Source organism: Amblyomma maculatum, chromosome 1 (assembly GCF_055883805.1).
Source record: "Amblyomma maculatum isolate TAMU_Amacu chromosome 1, ASM5588380v1, whole genome shotgun sequence".
NCBI lineage: Eukaryota > Metazoa > Arthropoda > Arachnida > Ixodida > Ixodidae > Amblyomma > Amblyomma maculatum.
In genome coordinates, this window is record NC_139344.1 from 302,093,624 (window position 1) to 302,102,961 (window position 9,338).

A 9,338-nucleotide genomic window follows, 5' to 3' on the forward strand; every position below is an offset into this window, starting at 1 on the left:
AGGGTATACGCTTATTCGCTTCCGCTAGATCATCCTTCTGCGAAAGAGAGGTTGTGAGGCCGGTATGGTTTCTCACCACGAACAAAAATAGCGTTATAGGTTCGAAGCTAGGTCGCAATTTACTCAAAAATTTGCCTCGATGCACGGTCCTTTTCGGCTGCTTTGCACTTCAGATTTTGAAAACTTCCTGTAAAATGTGAAGGTTCAAAAAGTTTACCTACTTGGAGCACCAGAAAAGCTCCCACTTGAAGCAATAAAATTTATAGTGTTTTGGCGGCTTCGCTCTTTGCGAAGTAAGCGAATCACGACAAAAGTTCCCAAAAGGAAAATAATTAAATTCCCTTGGAAGTATTTCACGTGTCATATCAACCTTGTTAACAATTATAGTCTGGTTAGTACTACAAAGAGCACCCGCGGCAAGTAGCCCGATTGTATATAATCCGGTAAGCAGTAGTTGCAAGTATATCCAGTCGATTACTCATATTTCATACCACACACTCAAAGAATAAACACGTATTATGTCCGCATTTGATTTCAGCATTATTTTAATTGCTTGCGTATTAGGTGTTCGTCATCCTTTTCGCATTTTTCCGCTTTCTCTCGGTGCGCGCCAAGAACTGCATCATACCTGCCAATTCGACGCGTAATTATCAGTGCTTTTATTTTTGTTTGTTTGCTCTGTACCATTTGATGCCAGTAAAGCGTCCGCACTCAAGTGCCCACTATGAACGTATTACGTATGTGACAGGTTTAATTTTTGACATTTTATTTGAAGTAATGCCGTAGCTGTACTTGACTTTTTGTTTTTTTTTTTTTTGTTTTTTCATCTAAACAGCTGGTTCACCCTTTGGTTAGTGGCACGAAAACAAATATCCGTGATATACGTATATGTTAACGAACAAATAATAAATCCTTGAGTCGCGTATACCTTGTTTATTATTTTTTTTTTTTGCCGGTAAATACCACAGTGCTTTAAATTAGTACGGTAGTGAATAAATGTGTTTTGCTCGCACACTGTATTTGTAATTTATATAAGTGGTGATTAGGGCACATAAAGAACACCGATTAAAGAGATATATTACAGATTAGTGACGATTTAAGATAAACGTTGTCATGTATTGATAAGCGCAAGCTGCAAAATGTAAGCAGGTGTTCGTAAATAAGGTTTGTAAAAAATAAGTGTTCCTAAGGAGGCATTACGAAGCCCCGATTCGCATGTACACTGTTTTTCTCCGTGTGTTAATAGCGCTCCTGGGCAGTAGCCTTTATTCCCTTACGGGAAAAACGAATGCAAAACACCACGCTTCGTTGCAAACATTAAGTACAAATTGCTTATCTGGACGATTTTTAACTGTCCGCAGGAAGAAATATTGAGAGTTTCAGATGACGATTCAAACATAGCGCGCTGCTCCGAAGGACTACCCAAGCATGCCCAATGTCTCCAGAAAAAACGGTAGGAATCAGTTTAAGCCCCTGGAATAAGTCGCCTCTTTATTAATTATCACACTAATTGCGTAGCGTCTGAAAATCGCTTCAAAGAGAACCGCACCCCTCCTCTGTACCCCCGCTATCCCGCGGCCGCTACGCGCCGAGCGGCGAACGTGGCACCCCTGTTGCACGTCGCGCCCTCTCGCGGGAGTCGGTTCTTGTCATCGCAAAAGCGGCCCGCTCTCCGGCGCCGGTCGTCACACTGCCCAATATTCTAGAGCACTATAGCATAGGTCACGGCCGGTCTCGAGGGAGAGAGCGCGCGCTCTTTCTAAACACGCTCTCCCTCGAGACCGGCCGTGGCACCATGGTGGCACTGCGTGGTGCGCTTAATTCGATATTTAATGCTTGGTGATCGCCTATTCGCTTAAGAATTTTAACATTTCAACCATAATGCATTGTTCCATGGTCTGCGCGGCTATATGGCGCTGTAATGCCAGCGACGATATTGGTACAGTGAACTAGAATATTTCACTGTAATATTGGTGCGGTGCGCGCTATTAGCCACGAGCTAAATTCACACGGCGGACCTAATCGCGAATCACACTCACGATTCGCTGTGACGTGGCCCTACGTCAGTGATTTCCGCTGCTTTGCTTCAGTCCGCAAGCAGCGATTCACGATATGGCCAAGAGGCCTTTTCACACTTCAGGTCCGTAGCTGTGACTCTGGATGCATTAGCGGTAAAACGTTTTAGTCTGGCAACGAGCAGAATTTAAATCCAATCCAAGCTTGTGATCGATCTGAAATACATGAGCGCAAAAGTTGTCTGCTAACCCCCGAAGAGCGGGAGTATCGTGATTCACGGGTAGCGTGGTGTTGGTGTGGGAACAACGATGAAGCGGACGTACGAGACGGAGTTAGGAAGAACAAATGAAAAGAACTTCATACAGGTATTTACAGCATAAACAAAGAACTCGGAGAGCAGGACGGCAGCCTGCCTCCGTTGAGAGCCTCTCGAGCAATCTCTCGGTCGCTTCACAACACATTCGTGTCTGAAAACGCTCTCGCGTCTTCCTCTCGTCCGGCCCCGACCACGCAGTCACAAATCACTGTCTGGCAGCAGGCTGTCGAGATGCAGCTGGTCGCAGGAACGGAGCCACAGGTCCCGGGACCCATCTCGAAGCCGATGGCAACCGTTACTCTAGAACGCGGCGCCGTTGCGTAAGAGCTTTGGGAGCGAGAGTATTTTGGGCGACTTCGCTTCCTCGCTGTCTTCTGCTCTGCTATTTCCTCCCGTCACCGTACTCCCGTCGTGTGAATTATAGTGAACTAGAATACTTTCTAGTGGCGCGAACGACGACGCTCGGGTACGCCGATTTTCATTGACGCCGTCAGACGGCGCCACTGCAACATCTACTAGTCGACTTTCCAATGCTTTCTTGCAATAGTGCCATAGAGAAAGAGATTGGTAAAGAGCGGTCACTCGGCGAAAACCGGCCCCAGGAAATGACGCGCGACTTTTTGCGCTGCCGCCGATTGATGGATGGCGGCACCAATGTGCGCATGCGCGGACGCGCGCGCGACGGCACTCGCTGCAGCGGCAGCCCGCCGGAGCACTAGCAGACGACAAGAAGTTGTCGAAGGAAGCTGTGTGCTCGTGACTCGCCGCGCTTGTGCGGCACAGACCTCTCGTGGGCTGCTGCGCGGAACGACAGCGGTTTGAAACGACGGCAAGGTGAGCAACGTTTTTTGCTTAACTACGCTGCATTTCAAGCAGTTTACGCTGACCATGCCGGCCGGTGCCAATAAGTTTCGCAGCTCTTGAACAGGCGCGCCAGCTGTTCAGGCGCAGTTCGTTACGCCGTAACTCTGGCGGTTCCCACCACGGCGAGGTGTAATATGTTGTGTTCTCGGGAAATAGCTTCATTTCGAACAGTTTAGCTCGTAACGCTTGACAAAGTGGCATGTGAAGGCATCAAGGCACGCCGTTGCGCCAAAATGGCGTGTTCGCCGGCCGGTGCGGCCATGGTGACGCAGTTTGCCGAACGGCTAGTTTTGCTAAGTGTCGCGTTTAGCAGAGCAACGGTAAAGTGAGAAACGTTTCATTCTTGACTTTCTTGTCAAACTACGCAGTATTTCAGGCAGTTTAGCTCAGTACGGCGGTCTGCGCTTCACAAAGTCGCACATGGGGCAGCCAACAGGCATGACCAAGCGCTCGCCGATATGGCTCGCCGGCCGCGATGACATGTGACATGCAAAGTTGTGCAGATGTGACATGGCGCGAGGTTTTGCGAATGGCTAGTTTTGCGTGGTGTCGCGTTTAACAGGGCAACCGCAAGGTGAGAAATGTTGCATTCTTGTAAAACTGCGAGGCATTTCGGGCTGTTTAGCTCAGCGCGGTGGTCTGCGCTTCACAAAGTCGCGTATGAAAGGCAAGCCAACATGGCGTGCTCGCCGGCCGCAGTGAGGCCAGGCCGCGGTTTTGCGAACGGCTAGTTTTGCGTGGTGACGCGTTACATTTAACAGGACAACGTTAAAGTGAAAAATGTTTTATTATGCGGCAAGCTTCATTGCTTCAGCTGTTCAGTGCTCTTGAAGAATATTCTTAGTTTAGTGGCTGCTATTTCACGCTCTGTAGAAATGTATTTTCAGATAGGTTCGGTTAGCCTGCATTTCCTGACCTCTACGTTGCAAGAGTAGCTTTTGTATCAATTTTACTAATGACAGCTTTTCTGTTCTGGACCGTAACTGCTGCTCAGAAAGTTTTCAGTACCCACCCACATGCACAGATGTGCGCTCGGTGCAGTGGCCTTACATTTCATTGCAACCTTCTGCATCATGTTCATTCCTTTTCCAACAGCACTGCATGGACCTACGGACTGCTGCCGAAGCACGGCAGATGCGACGAGTGAATGGTGTGGCCTTTTCTCAAGCGTCAGTACTCCTCTCTGCCCTGGACAATACAAGTTACCCTTGCTAAGGTAGCCGCGACTGGGACTGTGTAGTTTATGTATAATGCCTGTTTTGTTACACATCATTTGCAATAATTCGGAAATAACTTATGCTATTTTTTGTCTCTACCTAAGTGCTGTTTCTCACCTTGTGTATTTTTTATTTTTCTGTATTGTGCACATCGCCTAATGTGTGTCAAGTATTGTCAATGCATCCGTCTACATCTGTTGCATCTCGTGTTTTATATGCAGCAAAATAAATTCATTTCACGAAGCACTTGGCGTCTTTTCTGCAATATTGTATTGCAAAGGCTGTGGCGCAGCTGCGTTGATGGGCAGTTTAGAGAACTGGGAATCTATTTTTCCTGTTGTTATGCATGCTGAAAATAAACACTAGCAGACCATTTAAAACCAAAATAATGTGCCAAAAGGGCCGGGAAGGGCGCAGCGCATGGCTAGCATTCAAATCGCGCGCCCTTCAGCAAGACCGGATGTAGTTGCCGCCGGCCGCTTGGTGCACTACAGTCAAATGGGCCGCTGGGCCCTATGGGAGTGTCCGCTCTTTACCAATCTCTTTCTCTATGATAGTGCGACATATTACCGACTCAATTTTGTGCGCCTATTCAGTAAAAGTGGTAATTTTTTCCCTATGCCGACGTATGTGGACCTCCACCCATAATAGAAGGCGTTTCATTCGACATTATTCGGGTTTTCGCCGTTGCACTAGGGTGAAAGCGCTCTTATTTCGCTGGCGTCTGCTATAGCTCATGCGGGACGAGTTATCGCGCACTGTAAATCGTTACGGCACATTCATTTGTACGGGACGGGTATTTTTCTGAGCCCTGCAGAGCCCGCTTTATTACAGAGCCAACTCAACTGTCAGCAGCAGACTGTTAGCAGAGCGGCCAGGCATCGTGCGCAGGCACGGGTTCTCGCATCTCTCCAACCACGCCGCAGTAACTTTCCTTTAGCCAATAGGGATGATTATATTACACTGCGCTATTCGGTATCCACTGGTAACCAGGAATGCTCATTTTAGCTTGATATCTGCTTAGCGTTAGGAAATTTGCCAAATGGTAAAGTGAGGAGCAGCTTCAGGCTGTTATATATATATATATATATATATATATATATATATATATATATATATATATATATATATATATATAACAGCCTAAACAGATTACATTGATAATTTCTGTGATTATCTAAGCAAACATTAAAAAAAAAAGTAAAAGACATAAAAGTACCATCCCCAACGCTTTCCTTGGCCTCGCCGACTGTTGGCTTCTTTCCTTCATGTATTATAACGAGCACCCTCATTTCCCCTTAATTGATCTGCTTGTAGCTTACGGGGTCTCGGTTCTGGCAGTCTTGAAGCCATAGGTAGCGTAAGAGGGTTCTAGCACAGCTTTCGCCCTCGCTCTTGATCACGTTCTACGTGACGCTGGCGGTAACAAAGGACGTTCTACGTCCGCCGCTATGGCTGAGGGTGGCGCTGGTGAACACTCTCAAGGTTCGTATACAGACAACGTAAATACCCAAGCAAGTAGCAGGGGGGACAGCGGCCGATGTAGCTCAGTTGGAAGAGCACCGGACGCGATATTCGGAGGTCGTGGGTTCGGTTCCCACCATCGGCACGTTGTTTTTTCTTATACTTTGTGTTTAATTATCTTTCCCCTAAACAGATTACATTGATAATTTCTGTGATTATCTAAGCAAACATTAAAAAAAAAATAAAAGACATAAAAGTACCATCCCCAACGCTTTCCTTGGCCTCGCCGACTGTTGGCTTCTTTCCTTCATGTATTATAACGAGCACCCTCATTTCCCCTTAATTGATCTGCTTGTAGCTTACGGGGTCTCGGTTCTGGCAGTCTTGAAGCCATAGGTAGCGTAAGAGGGTTCTAGCACAGCTTTCGCCCTCGCTCTTGATCACGTTCTACGTGACGCTGGCGGTAACAAAGGACGTTCTACGTCCGCCGCTATGGCTGAGGGTGGCGCTGGTGAACACTCTCAAGGTTCGTATACAGACAACATAAATACCCAAGCAAGTAGCAGGGGGGACAGCGGCCGATGTAGCTGGGAACGGACAAGGCGGACAAATCTCTTCCGCCGGGTGAAGGACGGCGGGCTTGGTTTGGCACATCTGTTTCTGCGCCAGTTAGTCAATCGTTTCATGTTTTTGAGGAATGTGAAAAATCCATTTCTTCGTACGGTCTGTCAGTTACGCCTGGGTCAAGCTCTCCCGGGAATTGTCGTTTCTTCTGACCGCATGTCAGGAGGTGTCCACGGGTATCTAAGGGAAGTGGTCTTGGCGTACAGGTTCTTGATGGTGCGGTTTACTTTAGACTATTTGTGGAGTGTAAACCGGAAAAAACTGTATAAAGACTTGTGCGATGTGGTGCTTCCAGAACCGTTGTACAGAGCTGTGTACGCGTCTACCGAGGGCAAAAATGTTCTTAAAAGAGTGAAGAGGATGATGGTGCCGGCAGGGATGAAAACGTTCTTTTTTAAGCTGCACACTGGAACATTGGAGGTAAAGAAATGGAAGGAACAGAAAGGGCTTTTTGTACCCTGGGGTGTCCACTGCATAATATGCAGGAAAGAGGAGACGATTGAACACGTGTTTCTCGAATGCTGGGACGCCGTATTTTTATGGGACGTGCTCCAGAGGACGCTTAAAAAGGAACTACCCATAAGCCCACATGGTATTCGATTCTTGCCAGTAGAAGCGAACGATGATACACCGTTGGATCTTTTGATGCTACTGGCTCTCCACAGCATATGGAAAAGCAGAATGGCTGTAGAGCATGGTGACGTCGATGCACGTTCAGCGAGACAGCTCTTTAGAGAGAGCATACGGGCATATGTGGATGAACAGAAAGCGTTAAAACTAGAGTCAGAATGGTTGGTTACTTTTGAAGGGTTGTCACATATGAGGGATTTTTAATCCGACAACTTCAGCTAAGGAAGGCCGAAGCTTTAAGTCAATGCTTGATCTTTTATTTTGTCATGTTATTGATGTCACATGTGTCTTTTTGTGTACGTCCTCGGTCAGGAAATAAAAAAAAAAAAAAAAAAAAAAAAAGCCGATGTAGCTCAGTTGGAAGAGCACCGGGCGCGATATTCGGAGGTCGTGGGTTCGGTTCCCACCATCGGCACGTTGTTTTTTCTTTTTTTTTTTTTTACTACTTTGTGTTTAATTATCTTTCCCCTAAACAGATTATATTGATAATTTCTGTGATTATCTAAGCAAACATTAAAAAAAAATAAAAGACATAAAAGTACCATCCCCAACGCTTTCCTTGGCCTCGCCGACTGTTGGCTTCTTTCCTTCATATATATATATATATATATATATATATATATATATATATATATATATATATATATATATTTTTTTTTTTGACAAAGTGGTCATGAAAAAAAAACAAATCCTACGCTTTGAAACGAATCATCCAGCGATATTCTGTGGCGTCACCATTATTCTCTGTTCACAGCAACAATATCTGTTATAAATCATCGCTGTAAGCCAGGTGCTAAAATCTTTTCGTCATCTCATATGCATAACATATATGCCAAAAATACATACATGAGGAGGGCAGAGCAGTTTTGTTTAGGTACTTCACAAGGCTTATCCACTGCTGTTTTATTTTATTTGAGTGCATGGGACAAAAGCCATCAACAATGAGTTGTTTTGTGAAATTATTGACTACACAAACAGTCCTAAGAGCATCCATCTGCTCATCTTCAGGTGCTTTGAATCTTGACATTGCGCTGGTTAATGCATTTTGTGAAAAAGTGCATGCGGGTAGATAAGCAGTGATTTCAGCTGCACCAATTTGACAGTGGTCAGAGCACCCAAGTTAGCAGGTTTGCTTGGCCAGTAGCATACTGAGTACAAACTGTCTGCTTGAATTTAGGCTGAAGCAGGTTGTAAACACATTCTCAAGGTCAGCGACAAACTGGTATCACTTTAAGGGTACAAAAGGCCTCTGTTGTCCTTAAAATTAGTAAAATGAGCCAAGTTTAATACATGTGACTTATCTTTTTCTTTTCAAAAAAAAAAAAGATTAAAGCTTTTATCACAGTTAGTTTGAGGTAGGATTTGAGGTAGGATAGAGAGACCACAATTGTATACAGCTGCCAGCCAACTGGCTCACCCCAGGCAATTTTTAATTTTGAAGTTAAGTAATTAGTAATTATTTTTCTAATTGACTAACTATCGCCTTTAGACAATAACTGGGTTTGCAGAATTTGAGAGCGCCTTCTAAAACCTCCATTCCATTTATTTCCGATAAAGGAAGCCTCATCGTTTTTCCAAGCTCTAAAGAAAGCCCGCGAAATACAAAAATTATCAGCCTGTATAGCCAGTATAGCGCTGAGACTGGGCTGTTGAGTCACGGCCGCAGCTAATTTATGTCACTCAAACCATGCACGGTTGGGAGCACCCCAATATCGTAGCGCATGAATGCGTCAGTCACGTGATTTTTTTTTTATTTCGCGGGCTTTCTATAGAGGTGGGAAAAACTATGCACGTGAGGTTTTCTTTATCGGGAATAAATGAAATGGGGGTTTCAGAAGGTCCTCCCCAACTCTGCAAATCACATTTATTTGAAAGCAATACTTAGTAAATTAGAATTGCAAAATGAAAAATTGCCTGCACCGTTTTTTTTTTATCAATGTTTATTGTCTTGGGACATCAGTAGGGTATGATATGAAGAATGAATAAATGATTAAATAAATGTGCCAGCTAGAGATCCAAGGACATACCATGACTACGCGGAATTGAATTTAATTTAATCTCAGCTGTCTGCTTTATTGAGCCAGTGGTAGTATTCGAGATCACGCAAACAGTCGAAGCTTTCTTCCCCGAAGTCTTCCTTTTGTTCAGACCTGGTGCGCCAGGTGGCTGTCAGCAAGTGGTTTCTCTGGCCTATCTCAAATGGTTTA